Here is a 14,656-nt window from a genome sequence, read left to right on the forward strand (position 1 = left end):
GCTGCTGAGCTGGACAAACAATACTCCAATCCACCCACCCCGCTTACTACATTAGTCTGCACTGTGTTTGCTTATTCAGAGATTTTCATTTCTGTGAATGTGGTTAAAGGGCAGACAATTTAGCTCTTTGTTGCTTGCCAAGAGGCCAGAGCTTGGAGGCTTTATGTTTAGGGTCAGAAAAGCCCTCATTAGAAGGATTAGACTTCCACAAACCCTCGAGTTTAGCACATGACATCAAGGGCAAGAAAAGGTCTATGGAGAGGTGCAGGAAGGGGGGGAAAAGTGAGTGTGTAGGATCTTGGTTATTCATTGGGGAGACAATGCCTTTGATGTGCTTCTGCCTTGTCTCTCTAGTGTTAAACCGCTGGTGTCAGAGTTCATGCCACATACTGGGAGATGCAGGTTTTGGGGGGAGCCTCATAACATTTTTTAAGGAAATATAGTTTTAAATGATAATCTGCTAGAAAAACCTGCACTGCATAGCCAACACTGCGAGCAGAATTGAAAGTAAGACAGACCATAGTTTAAAAGACATAAAGATAGTACTTAGCATTTGTATTTCTGTTGTCCAGGCATGCAAAGAGCTTCTCATTTATTAACCTGATGTTTTCCTTGCAATCATCCTGTAAGAAAAATATCATCATCATCATACTTATATACTGCTTTACAACAAAAAGTAGGTCACAATGTGGTTGACGTAGCAAAATAAATTGGTAAATGGTTCCCTGTCCCCAAAGAGTTTAGGGCCCAATTCTATCCAACTTTCCAGTATTGGTGCAACCACAGTGCAGCCCCAAGGTAAGGGAATGAATGTTTCCATACCTTGAGAAGGCCTCTGGGACTGCCCCACTGCCATAGGATGCAGTGCACATCCCATTGGCATGGCTGCGCCGGCACTGGAAAATTGGATAGGACTGGGCTCTCACACTCTAAAAAGAGATGCAGAAGAGACACCAGCAATAGCCACTGGAAAAGACACCACGTTGGGTTGAAAAGGGACAGTTGCTCTCCCCCTGCTAAGTATAAGAGGACACTATAAAAGGTGCCTCTTTGCCCAGTTAGCAAGGACATCATCATCACTGTCATCATCATATCACAGCTACGGAGTTGTTTACCTATGGCCACCTCAGTGGTGGACCTCCCCAGCCCTGCACCCTGGAGCAAAGGTCCACAATGCTGCACCCCCCACATGCAAATCCACCCCCCCATACCTGGAGTGCTTCACGCGACAGAGCCTCACGCGACTCCTGGATGCACCAGGGAAGCCTACTGAAGCTTCCCTGGGCTCTAAAACTGTGCTTCTGGGAAACCAGAAGCACAGTTTCCAACCAGGTCAGAAGCTTCAAAAGGCTTCCTGCGCAGTCCTAGAGGTGCATGAGGCTCCTTGCAGTGGGCATTTGCCCCATTCCATCAATGGGAGGTCAGCTACTGGGCCACCTAGTGAGAAATCATGGCAGAGGCAAGCTTTGAATCAATGAAACCTTGATTCAGTTTGATCTCCAAGCCACCAGCAATTTTCAACCTTATTATGATTAAGAATATTTATATATTGGTTTTCAACAAAATCTTTTATAAATTGGTTTACGTAGGAAAGGAAAAATTTGGAAAAGGAAAAGGAAAAATTTGGCATCCTGTTGCAAACTGCTTCACAATCTTTATGAAGACACCAGAGGAGCACCAGCAAATAGTCACTGCAAGATACACTGTTCTGGGAAGAAAAAGGAACTGTTCTTTCCTTTCTAAAAATATAGAATCACCATTTGAAAAGGTGCCTCTTGTTTGAGTATGCAGCAGTGTAGTGCCATTGCACCTGCACCAGAAGGGGGCAGTAAAGCTAGGTAGATAGTAGTAGGGGGACAAGGCGTACTCCCTTTGTCTTTTCTATCCCCAACTAATGCATGCAGGCTGGTTATGCAGAATGCTAGTCTCAGGTTTTAGTTCTTTCTTAATCTCTCCTTTCTCTAAAGAGAAAACACGTAGCCAGGCAGGCTAGCGACAGGACCCACATCCATCCTTTCCTACAAAGATGTATTTCCCTTAAATAAAATTAACTTTCAGCACAATCCTATCTTGTGCTGGAACAGGCAGGCCAGGAGGCCTGTGCTGTATCCAGTGCAAGATAGGGCTCCAAAGTGGCTCAGTCAAAGGCAAGGGGAAACTCTTCCCCTTACCCCCGGGTAAGCCACCACAGTCCCAATGAGTTTCCTTGGACTTGTGCCACCTGAAGAGGTGCTGCTTAGGAGCAGGAGTTGGGATCTGGCAAAACTGCCAGGTCCCAGCCCCGCCTCCTGCTCCCCACCCGCTTGCCCCCAGGACCATCCTCCCCCGCCCCAGAACGCCTCCCTTGGTCAATGCAAGGCTCGCCAGCAGAGTTGGTGCAGAGGCTGTATACAGCCTCCGCAGCCCGTCCTGCATCCACGTGCTGGCCCAGCCAACTCTCAAATGGGCGAAAATGTGCCTTACGGCATGTCTGCAACACTCCTGGGCTGGCGCAAGGGACTTGTGCCAGGCTAGGGCACTGTTAGGATTGTGCTCTTTGACTTTTAAACAAGCAGTTTCCAGTCTGGACTTTTCTGCTCAAAAATGTGCCTTTTCTTGCTTTATCTCTGCCAAGGCCTCTTTGCCAGGGAAAATTTGGGAGAGGAAGGGAAGGTTCTGTCTACCTCTGAGCCACTTCTTGAAGGGGGGGGGGATTTCAGCTCAGAGGAAGTGGGCCAAAGGAATACATTGCTTATCTCTGAACCCATTTCCCTCTCTAATCACTTTGGAAGTGAAGAAAGGACTCATGGCTCAGCTGGGGAAAAAATGTTTTGCTGCTTCTTCTGCAGGGGATCTTACCTACATAAGTACCCACTTTTCTAATATCTAAGCAGCTGTAATTTGTGAGAGGAATTCTCTGAAAATACTCAATTGAGTATAGCCTTGAGCTATGACCTGCCAACTGACCTGCTCCTGCCAACTGAACTTCCTGCTCCTGAGCCTTTGACATCAGCTCCATCTTCAGAAATCTGTAGGTTGCACTTGCCACAGTATGGAGATAAATGCAGTCACTCATTAATATCTGCTGTCAAGTGGCTTATTGAGGGCAGTTTCCGCTAAAGAGATGAGCAGCCAAAGTGCTTGCACTCACTTCAGCTCTACATTCATATTCTGGCATGCCCATTCTAAACATTGTTACTGCCTATTTGCTTACCCTGCCTGCCATCATCAGCATCAAGCATAACATCAGGTTTATTTCTATGCAACTGTTGGAAGGACCATGCTTTGTGCTCCTAAAAACTTGTTTCCGTTAAACTGCAAGTTTAAGGCTCAGATACTGGAGGTAGCCAAGATAAACAGGACAACAAAGGCAGATTCTGTCTTTCTGCTAGTGTTGGCTTTCTTTCCCCTTGCTTCCACAATGGTATGCCCTCAAACACTGTTTTTTTTCCCCCTCCCCATAAGGAGCTTACATGCCCTGATTCACGCTAACAAGGCCTGTTTGATTTTGTTTTTTGTACAATCTTGCACCTGACAACCTGCCTAAAGTAAGGATTCATTTCCTAAAACAATTTAATAACATTATGAATGCAATTAATCTACTAGAAATTTGCCAGGAGCAAATCACGTGCAAAGGAAAGTAGGTAAGAAGAAGTCCGTCTATATATACAGGCCAGACTAGAAGGATTATATCAAATATGTGGAACTAAGTTTCGGCTTCCTAACCTGGTAACTCAGTGATTCCCATGATTCGCTTAGAGATCTTTCCTCCCATCCTTTTCCAAGGGCTCAAAACAAGCTACGTCCTCTGTTATTATAGTCTTACAATAATCCTGTACAGGAGTTTAGGCTGTGATAGACATTCCAGCTGCCGCACTTTACTAGGGACAGTTCCAGTTTTTCAGCAACAGAAGCCTAGTCAATCACTCTTTTCTCCGAGTTTTTGCAATCTGGGAATTGAAAGTTGAGTTCTTTCTACACCCCCATGGGTGAACGGAAAAGACTACAGAACCCAAATTTTAATTAAAATGGTTAATGGGGTTGATTTATAGGAGAGATCTCAAGGCAGATGATGATTGTGCAGCAAATAAAGACATTAAATAAAAGCAAAATTGACAAAGTCACCAACACAAACAATAGATGTGACCCAAGCTACATAATACAGCACAACCAAATAATAATATTTTGCAAAAGCCCACCTAAAATCCTCCTGCCCTGTACTTAAAACCAAAAGTGAATGGCTTTAAACATTTATATCCAATCACATCGCAGAAGAAATAAACAGATATTGGACCCAATCCAGCATTTCTCCTTGCCTCACCTCCCTTAGATTGTAATTGCCCAATCCTGAGCTGCCCATTCCACCAGGACTGCCCTGGTGCTGAAATGGCTGCCACGGCATCCTATGAACAACAGGGCAGCCACTGGTGACTCCTCAGAGGAAGGAGACTTTTGTCCCCTTCCCCAAGGAAAGGGAATATCACCGCAATGGGGCTGCCATAGAATCAAGAGTCTCCGTGTCGGGCTGCGCAGCCCTACACAGAGCTCAGGATCCAGTGGAGCTGAGTTCCACTGGTCCAGCATCTGCCACTGGTCCAGCCTCCCTCCCACCCCGCTCCCTCCCCCTGGTATAGCTCCCTCCCCCTAGCATGTCTCCTACCCTCCCTGGTGCAGCCATGCCAGTTGTTTGCCCGAGTTGCACTAAAGAGGCTCCAGGTACTTGCAGAGAGCGTTTATCCAGAATCACAGTGTGGATTCCGAGCCAACAGGTCCACCACTGGTATGGTATTCTCCCTTAGACAACTGCAGGAGAAATGCAGGGAACAACGACAGCCACTCTTTATAGCCTTCATAGATCTCACGAAGGCTTTCGACCTGGTCAGCAGGGATGGCCTCTTCAAGATTCTCCCCAAGATTGGATGTCCACCCAGGCTCCTCAGCATCATCAGATTCTTCCACAAGGACATGAAGGGCACTGTTGTCTTTGATGGCTCCACATCAGACCCCTTTGACATCCGAAGCGGCGTGAAGCAGGGCTGTGTTCTTGCACCAACCTTGTTTGGGATCTTCTTCGCTGTCCTGCTGAAGCAGGCCTTTGGAACTACAACAGAAGGCATCTATCTCCGGACCAGATCAGATGGAAAGCTCTTCAACCTCTCCAGACTGAGAGCAAAGTCCAAAGTCCAGCTGAAATGTCTGCGTGACTTCCTCTTTGCCGACGATGCAGCTATCACTACCCACTCTGCCAAAGATCTCCAGCAGCTCATGGATCGTTTTAGCAAGGCCTGCCAAGATTTTGGACTGACAATCAGCCTGAAGAAAACACAGGTCATGGTTCAGGATGTGGACTCACCTCCCTGCATTACAATCTCTGCGCATGAACTGGAGGTTGTCCATGACTTTGTGTACCTTGGCTCAATGATCTCCGACACTCTTTCTCTCGATACCGAGCTAAACAAACACATCGGTAAAGCAGCTACCACGTTTTCCAGACTCACAAAGAGAGTCTGGTCCAACAAGAAGCTGACGGAACATACCAAGATCCAGGTCTACAGAGCTTGCATCCTGAGTACACTTCTGTACTGCAGCGAGTCATGGACTCTTCACTCACAACAGGAGAGGAAACTGAATGCTTTCCACATGCACTGCCTCCGACGTATTCTCGGCATCACCTGGCAGGACAAAGTTCCAAACAACACAGTCCTGGAACGTGCTGGAATCCCTAGCATGTATGCACTGCTGAAACAGAGACGCCTGCGTTGGCTCGGTCATGTCGTGAGAATGGATGATGGCCGGATCCCAAAGGATCTCCTCTATGGAGAACTCGTGCAAGGAAAGCGCCCTACGGGTAGACCACAGCTGCGATACAAGGACATCTGCAAGAGGGATCTGAAGGCCTTAGGAGTGGACCTCAACAAATGGGAAACCCTGGCCTCTGAGCGGCCCGCTTGGAGGCAGGCTGTGCAGCATGGCCTTTCCCAGTTTGAAGAGACACTTGGCCAACAGTCTGAGGCTAAGAGGCAAAGAAGGAAGGCCCATAGCCAGGGAGACAGGCCAGGGACAGACTGCACTTGCTCCCAGTGTGGAAGGGATTGTCACTCCCGAATCGGCCTTTTCAGCCACACTAGACGCTGTTCCAGAACCACCTTTCAGAGCGCGATACCATAGTCTTTCCAGACTGAAGGTTGCCAACTAACTTGCAGTGGTGGGCAGTCACAGAGGTCTCTCCAAGGTAAGCAACCATTTGATTTCTTACCTCGGGGGTTGCATTGCAGCTGCATCAGCGCTGGAAAGATGGATAGGACTGAGCCCTAAGACAGATCAATTATATTTTTTCTTTTCCACTCAAACATATAGTTTTGAGTCTTCCTAAGATATATTTTTCATCATCAAAAGTTCTTTTCAAAGAGAGATGTGAATAAATGATTACAGACCACAGAACAAATGACTGGACAAGCCAGGAGGCACAAATATCAGAGGAACACTGCTTTGGCATACTGAAAGTGAATGGTTATGTGGGAAAAACTTTTACAGAATTCCCTGTTCAGGCTCCAATCAACTGACCCTGCTGTTTCCCAAGGCTAGTGACAACAACATCTCATTGATTTCACTCATTCCAAGTGATCTTTGGTCAGTCTGCGGTGCGCTGGGCTGCCTCTTGGCCCATGAGCGTGTGTGAAGCAACACCAAATCCTAATTAGATTTACTGCCACCAGCAAGGGAGGTTTGTGTTGTCAAAATCCAAATCTAGAGTATTTAGACTTTACTCCAAATCTCAAGTAAAGGCTGGGGTGCCGCCTTTCCTCATGCCACTTCCTGAATGGGTACCCTCAAAAGACTAGGGTTCACTCAGAAGCCAGTTGCTATGGGAGTGATCTGGGAAACCAGATGGCTTGACCCTTTCCAGCTCCAAGGTCCATCCCCTTGCCCTGCGAGGTCATAGGAAACAGTTTTTGCCTTGGATAGAAAGACTGGGCAAGTGACTTGTAATATGACAGACACTTGTTAAGAAAAGGTACCAACAAAAAAGGGGAAAGGTTGATAGTAAAAACAGGCACTTGCAGTTAGGAAAGGAAGATATAATTGGAGTAAGGGACAGATGAAAACAATGAAAACCAGATGCGACTTCTCTAAATAAGAGCACTTCCTATAAAGGTACTCAGTAAGGGTCCAATCCTATCCAACTTTCCAGCACCAATACAGCCACAACACACCCCCAAGGTAAGGGAAAAAAATGTTCCCTTACCTTGTTGAGGCCTCTGTGGGTATGCCCCCCCCCCCAGGATGCAGTACATGCCCTGTTAGCACAGCTGCATTAGCAATGGAATGTTGGATAGGATTAGGCCCTTATACTCAATTTCCTTGTTTGCCTCCAGGGAAGCTAAAGGGCCCATCAGCAATGGGCAGGTAATTTTTTTTCAGTGCAGAGATAGAGTCCAGAGTCAAAAGAGACAGTCCCTTGGTCCAGTCCCTTCTAATTGGTCCAGTCTGCACGGCTCTGATTCAAGAGCAGGAAATTCCAGACCAGCCCTCTGTACCTCCTCTCTGCTAAAGTTGATCAATGGGATATGTGGATGCCAAATTCAACAGCATGTGGATTTTTTCCTATTTGGCCTTCTGTTTTACATAGGCCAGACTGGATTCTCCAGTATCTTCAGTATCTCCAGAATGATCTTTTTACCTGCACTGAGAGAGGAATAAGCTGACTCATCCTAGCCAGTCACTCAGACACTGGGATTTTCTGTTAAGGGAAAGGGCCCTCAGTTATCACTTAGGCTTTTACTAGTGTTGCCTCCATTTCCTGGGGACCCATAGTACTTTTGTCCAGAGCCCTTTGAGATCTGCCAGAAGAATTCAAATAAAGTTGACCATCTCAAAGATTCCAAACCCCCAAACCAATGAGTTTATTTCAGGTGCCCACTTAATAAACACACGAAGGCTTTCATCCAACTGTACTAAACCAAAAGATGAAAGATAAAGAAAATGTTTAATAGATGTAAGTGGTAGAAAGAAACATAGAACATCAAAACAAAACATTAACACAGTTCTGAGGTCCCATAATGAAGATTTTGTGTATAGACCTAAGTTCACTCTTTAGTCCTGCTTTGATGCTCGAATCACACCACTGAAGACCAAGCACTTCCTTTGCCAACCACAGTCTCAAGACACCAAACCAAAGCTGGTAGGAAAGCTAGAGGGCCTTTGGACCAAAGGCATGCTTTTGTTTTTCATGCAGACACAAAGTGTAGTGAAAAACCATGAAGGGGGAGTAGCTTGGGGATTTTGATCTGGTACTTCTGCTATTTGCCTATAGGGCTATGTGGCATTCATCTCCCTGCTACTAAGGGAGAACTGCTGGAACCTATACATTTGAAAATCAAAAGCACATTCCTGGCAATTCCATTATCAGGACTAGCCAAGAAGATGTAAGATCTTAAGCAAGTTCTTTTCTTTCTGGAAAAGATTTACAACTCAATCCTAATCAACTTTCTAGCACCGATGCAGCCCCAAGACAGCCCCCAAGGCAAGCAACAAATGTTTCCTTACCTTGAGGAGCACACTGTGACTGCCCCCCAACCCCATCACAGAATGCAGTGATTTTTCAGTGCTGGAAAGTTGGTTAGGATTGGACTGTTAAAAATTTTCTTTCACTCTGAACACAAAAATAGCATGGCCTTTTCTGTTGGTCTGCCCTCTAGGTAAGAAACCCTCCAAAAAACCAGGAAAACATGATAGAGCCATGGTGATTTTGCTATGAGTCTGATTATTCTTCTCTCCTATCTCCCCAATGCTAGGGAACATTAGATCCCTGAGAGATAAGAATGGTCAGATTCATAGCTGGAGTCAAGTGGGGATGGTGAGACCAAGAGCTGTTCAGTCTGTATCTTTAGGAGAATCCATTTCCTCTCCATCAATTTCCTCTACAAGGAAAGCAATTGTCAATTTCAACCTTAAAGTTCCTTCTTAATTAAAATAAGATATAAAAATACTACATCATGGGTGCGCATACATGGCTTTTTATACAAACAAATCACTGTGGAAGTGCTTGAGGCTGGGGGCATGGAGAGAAGCAGACAGAGATGGGGATAGCCTTGCTAAGGATAACATCACAGGCTCTGGGCAGCTTCTGCAGCTCCTGATCCCCTTGTCCTTTGTTGATCCTACAGTGGATTTGTAATAGAAGAGACACCCAATTTTAAGCCTCTTATGGGTGTAACATTACATTTGGCCCTGAATCAGAGGAGAAGCTTTCCAGTTGTAGTTGTTTGCATTGACTTGGTTATTTGTCCTATGTCCTTGAACGAGGGGTCATACTGCCAAGTCACACAGTACATTCATAGCAGCAAGTATGTGCCTGTACAAGATCAAGCCTTACATGAAATGATCCCATGCCCCCAAGGGTGCTTGTTATCAGTATTCCAAACCACATCTAACAGTGAAGTGCAGTTAGGAATCATAGGCACAACATGATCTGTAAGTCATCCAAGTTCATTGACACATTTTGGCACAACAATGGCAGCCTGTCTGCCTATTAATAATGACAGCCTGATGGAACATGCTTTTTGCTGTAAATTCCAAGCCTTCCTTGAAGGGTAGATTCATGTGATCACCGTATCATAGAACGCTTGACTTGGATGTAGCATGGCATTCATTGAGACTCTGAATGAGGGAAAGGCAGATCCCTACAGACTTCATTTTATGAATACAAAGCAGAAAGGGAAAAAATGTACCACATAAAGGAAAAAGAGACTGTAGGTGCAGCAATGGAAAGGTATTATCGATTATCTTTAAGTGGGAGGGGTTGTATTTTTGTCTTTAAACTTTGCACTTTTAGCAGTCTTGAGCATCTCCCTAACATCCAGTGAAAGTTGTGGGATACAACATTTTTAAGAAAATGAATCAAAAGAATCAAAAAACTCAATTAAAAAAAGTAAATTCTATCATTTGATTATATGAACACATGGGTAGTGGTAATGCTATGAAGTGGGGTATTTTTGCGACATGTTTTATGGAGTTGAGACTCTGGAATAACCATATCATATTAGGCAGAAAATCCATGAAAAAACTGTAGAAGAGACCCAAGATAACCAGCAAATTTGATCAAGCAGAAAATTATTTCCAGATATTAATCATGGATATTTTCCAAGGTCAGTCTCTTGTTATCTCCTTTCTAATTGTGTTGATCCATGGGTGCAAACAATCCCAAAGGAAAAGAAAACCAGGCTACCACTGAAGAACATGATTATAACTCAGCATAATAATTTTATTTTATTTTACTTTTTTTGCATTATTGAGGTCCTGCCACATTTATGAATGGAGGAAACAGACTTGCAGTGGGGCACTGGGAAGGTATGCTACAAGATGGAACTGGGAGGCAGATTTGGAGCATGTAAAAATCTTGAGAAGCCATGACTTGGATCAACATGACTGTGATGAGGCTGTGCCCAAAAACTCTGACAGTCACTAGTGATTAGGATTGCTCCCTACCTTCTGAAACACTGTCCTTATTTTGTCTTTTGGAGAGATGTTCATGTGCCTTTCAAAGACTCCTAGTGTGTGCCAATGTGCACAGAAGTTCCTCTCACAGAACAACCTCTCCTAGATGGCAACCATTGTAAGCAGATGGCAAATGCATCTACTAAATACATGCACATGGGAGTAAAATAAAGCAAATTAGAGACAATAAGCAGCCATTGGTTTAACGCAGTACTTCCTAAACTTTTTAGCACTGGGCCCCACTTTTTAAAATGGCAATCTATTGTGACCCACATAGCTTTACTAGACCAAAAAGGATAACTCGAAAGAAATAATATTTTTATTTATTATTAATAATCAGAACTAATATATTATTAATAATACTCAGGGTCTTGTGATCCCAAGGCTGTTAGAGACCTTACATATAGCATGAGGGTAGACATTTGCTAGGCTCTAGAAATGGAGTTGAAGAATTATGCCCCCAAATCTTTTTACAGTCATTCCAGGGTATACAGAAGGCTGAACTGGAAAGCAAGATGTGTAGTTAGGACTTCCAGGCCAGACAAAAAGTTGAAATTGAGTTCACACATGATCTTTTCTAGAGCATGCCAATTACTACAGAAAATTGGAAAATGTGACATTTTAAATTGGGATATCAACGTCATACCACAGGTTAGCATTCTGTCATCCACGAGAACAATTACACCATTCGTATTTCCCACAGTTGTAATTTTCTTCTGCGACTGAGCAACGTTGCTTGCAACTTTTTAAAAAAATCTTTTTCATGACCCACCAAAAATCATCTTGTGACCCACTGGTGGGTCCTGATGCACAGTTTAGGAAACACTGGTCAAATGCATTTCTATGGCCATTCTCTCCCATTAATTTTCATTAATCCCTGCATGTGGACAAAAAATGACAATTAAACTATTTGCAATTGGTCATTCCATAACCTTCTGCAACAGTGAATGTTAAATATGTTTGAGTTGCAGTTGCTTTGTAATAAATGAGATCCAGGGCAAGATCCAACATTATCAGTTTGAACAAACCAGAACTTGGTCTGGTCTGTTTACTGATGCTTCAGAAGCTCCTGCAGGACAGGCTGCAGCAGAGCAAACAAATGCAGTCTGCAGCAGGCAGAGGCCAAGTGTAAGAGTGGGGGGGGGGGGGGGGAGGCACTATGGACAGTACTCAGGCAATGCCTATTGGTGGGAAAATAAATAAGGTTATATAGTGTCCATTATTTCCTGGGCAACTGTGAAAAGCTGGAGGGTATGAGTGCATTGGATACATGCCTTCTTTTTTTTTTTTTTTTTTTAATAGCACATCCTGTGGGTAGCTAAGTGAGTAATAAGATGGTCTAGCTCAGTGATTTCAACCTTTCTCATTTCACAGCCCACTGAGAGCCCACTCCTATGCCTGTCTACTCAGAAGTAAGTCCCATTATGGTCAATGGGGCTTACTCCCAGGAAAGTGTGGCTAGGATTGTAGCCTGACAAGGCACTAAAATTGTCAAGGAACACCATCAGTTTTTGACAAGGCACAGCTTGCTGTTGGTGGGGGGCTCACGTCCCCCAATGGTCCTACTACTAAATGACCCTACCCCAAACTCTCATGGCACACCTGCAGACCATCCATGGCACACCAGTGTGCCACAGTGGCACAGTGTGGCACAGTGGTTGAAAAAGGCTGGCTCTCTCTAAGTCACCAGCAGGTATAATCAGCAAAAACTCAGGCTGCATTCAATATTATTTATTATTATTATTAACAGTATTTATAATGTGGGGAACACGGTCTTGCAAAGAAGGCATTTGAGATCAGTTATGATGGGCTATGGAAGAAAGCACAATGATGCCTACACGGAAAAACAGAAGTTGCGGAGGGAGCAAAAAGCAACTTGCCGAAACCCGGGATCGAACCAGGGACCTTTAGATCTTCAGTCTAACGCTCTCCCAACTGAGCTATTTCGGCGGCTGGTGTCGGAGCTCCGCGGGCCGGCTGCAAACATCAGTCTTGCCTTAAAATGTTTGGTTGTTTTTGCAGCCCTGGTGTCGCCAAAGCCCCTGATCTCCTTCGGCCTCCACCGTGCCTGGGACGGCGTCTCAGCTGTTCAGCTACCCGCGCGTTGCACGTTCATTCCACGCCATTGGCCAGAACCTGGCACGCGCAGACACTTTCCCTGCAAGCAGCGCCGGCTCTGCACGCGCCCCACGAGCACAGCCCGGAGTGGCACTGATGGCTTTGCATTGCTGGCTCCTGAACACACTAAAGGCAAGTCGTGTTGCCTTGCAAGGGGTGGCTGATCACCCCCAGGAAACCCCAGCCCCTTCCAGTTACAGGCAGCCCAATCCTGTCCACACTTACCTGGGAGTAAGCCCCATTGACTCGAATGCAACTTACTTCTGAGTAGAGATGCATAGGATTGGGCTGTGGTTCTCCCTCCCCCCCCCCCCCATTAAGGCTGTGGATCACGCTAGAGCTAGAAGGGACTGCTCTAGAACGCGAGGAGGGAGCGCGAGGGGAAGTTGGGAAGTTGGGGCAGTGGGAAACCGGCGCCAGATGGGAAGAGGCGAGGGACGGAGGGCGCTTTGGGGACGGGAGGAATCGGCGGAGCGAGCGCCCTCCTTCGTCTCTTCTCCCCACCCCAGGGGGCCCGGAAAGAACCAGCGCCCGGCCAGCCAGCAGGCTGGACTTGGAACGTGGAGCTGAGCTAGAGGGGGCTTCCGATTCCGCATCCCTTTGCACGTGCAACTTCCAACACTCGTGTAGGATGCTTCGATTGGTGCATTCGCTGGAACACTGCAGGCCGCCCTCTTCAGGCACAAATCGAAAGCACTCGCGCTTTTTCCTCCTTGAATTGCTCCTGATCATGCCCTACTAGGCGTAATGCTAACAAGATGCCCTGCTCTACGCTCACACACGTCTTGTTGCTTCCATCCCACAGAAATAACAAAGTTGGAACTTCACACTATGCAGGAATCTCAATAGCCTCTGTGTGTGAGAGAGCATCGCTACACCAGCAGATACATATTTCTCGCATTTATACCACCCCTTCCTCTAAGGAGCTCACTTGGATCCAATCCTAAAGCTTCTCAGTGCCAGCACTGAGCTCCAGCCCTGGCACTGGGTTTCACAAACGTGCTGCAGCACCCAGAGAAGTGGGGCTGCCAGTACCAGTCGGTGCTGCTGACCCTCAGTGCCATCAGAAAGCCAGCCTGCACTCCATCAGCCTCAGCGGGCAGTAAGTAGGGGGGGGGGGGAAGTGGGCAGAACTGAGGGAGGGGAAGAACCAGGACAAGAGGAGTGGAACCAACGGAGCTTTGCTCCCCCAGATCCTGAACTCCATGTCAGGCCAGAGTCTCTCAAGTCTGTGCTGGCACAATAGCCAGCACAGAGTTGAGGGCTTTCCCCAGCCAAAGGGGACTTTTGTCCCCTTCCCTGAGGAGATCCCTGGTAGCTGCCGTGGGGCTGCAGGATGCAGTGGTAGCTGCTTTGAAAACCCTGGACCACCTTTAGGATTGGACTGTTGGTGTGGTTACTCCAGCATGCACACCTTTTCATCGCCTTGTCCTTTTATCTTCACAATGCTGTGCAGAGGTTAGTTGAAGGGTATGTAATTGGCCCAAGTGAGATTCATAGCTTGGTAGGGACTCAAACTGAGCAGGGCTCCCCTGGTCCAACATTCTAGCCCTACATCATATCAGCAAGCGATTGAGAAGCTGCTCAAAAAAAAAACAGGGGCTAAAAAATTGCTTAAAATTTCATTGTTAAAAGTTATCCATTTTAGAACCCAGGCGCTTGCTGGAGGAGAGCATCACAGACAGTTGTGCAAAGGTGGAGATGACTGTCAGCCTGGAAATCAAATGAAGTTCTAAGACAAAGTAATAAGAGGAGGGGGAGAAGGAATTGTACTCCCATCTAAGGCAAACGTGTAAAACTTGACAACTGAATTCTAAAAATGTGTTTTGAGAACATATCAGAACATAAGACATGTTTGAATGGAAATGGACACTTTAAAAGACGCTGGTCTTACTCTCAGAGCCTCTAAGTGTCGATTTGCCAAAGGAACTGTACAGTATTTAGGTCACATGATTGGAAGTGGACAAATGAGGCCTACGGAAGCTAAATTGGACAGTATTGTGAATTAGCGTGTCCCTCAAACGAAGAAACAGGTTCAATTGTTCCTTGGGCTTGCTTCCTA

General features: G+C 45.9%; 1 non-coding gene across 1 annotated transcript; it reads right to left on the reverse strand.

Annotated features, from left to right (window-relative positions):
• Positions 1 to 12,353: 12,353 nt before the first annotated feature.
• TRNAF-GAA (transfer RNA phenylalanine (anticodon GAA)) lies at positions 12,354 to 12,426 on the reverse strand. Its single transcript has one exon. It is a non-coding gene; the product is annotated as a tRNA-Phe (tRNA).
• Positions 12,427 to 14,656: the final 2,230 nt, after the last annotated feature.

Source organism: Tiliqua scincoides, chromosome 3, assembly GCF_035046505.1.
Source record: "Tiliqua scincoides isolate rTilSci1 chromosome 3, rTilSci1.hap2, whole genome shotgun sequence".
In the NCBI taxonomy this organism is placed as follows: Eukaryota; Metazoa; Chordata; class Lepidosauria; order Squamata; family Scincidae; genus Tiliqua; species Tiliqua scincoides.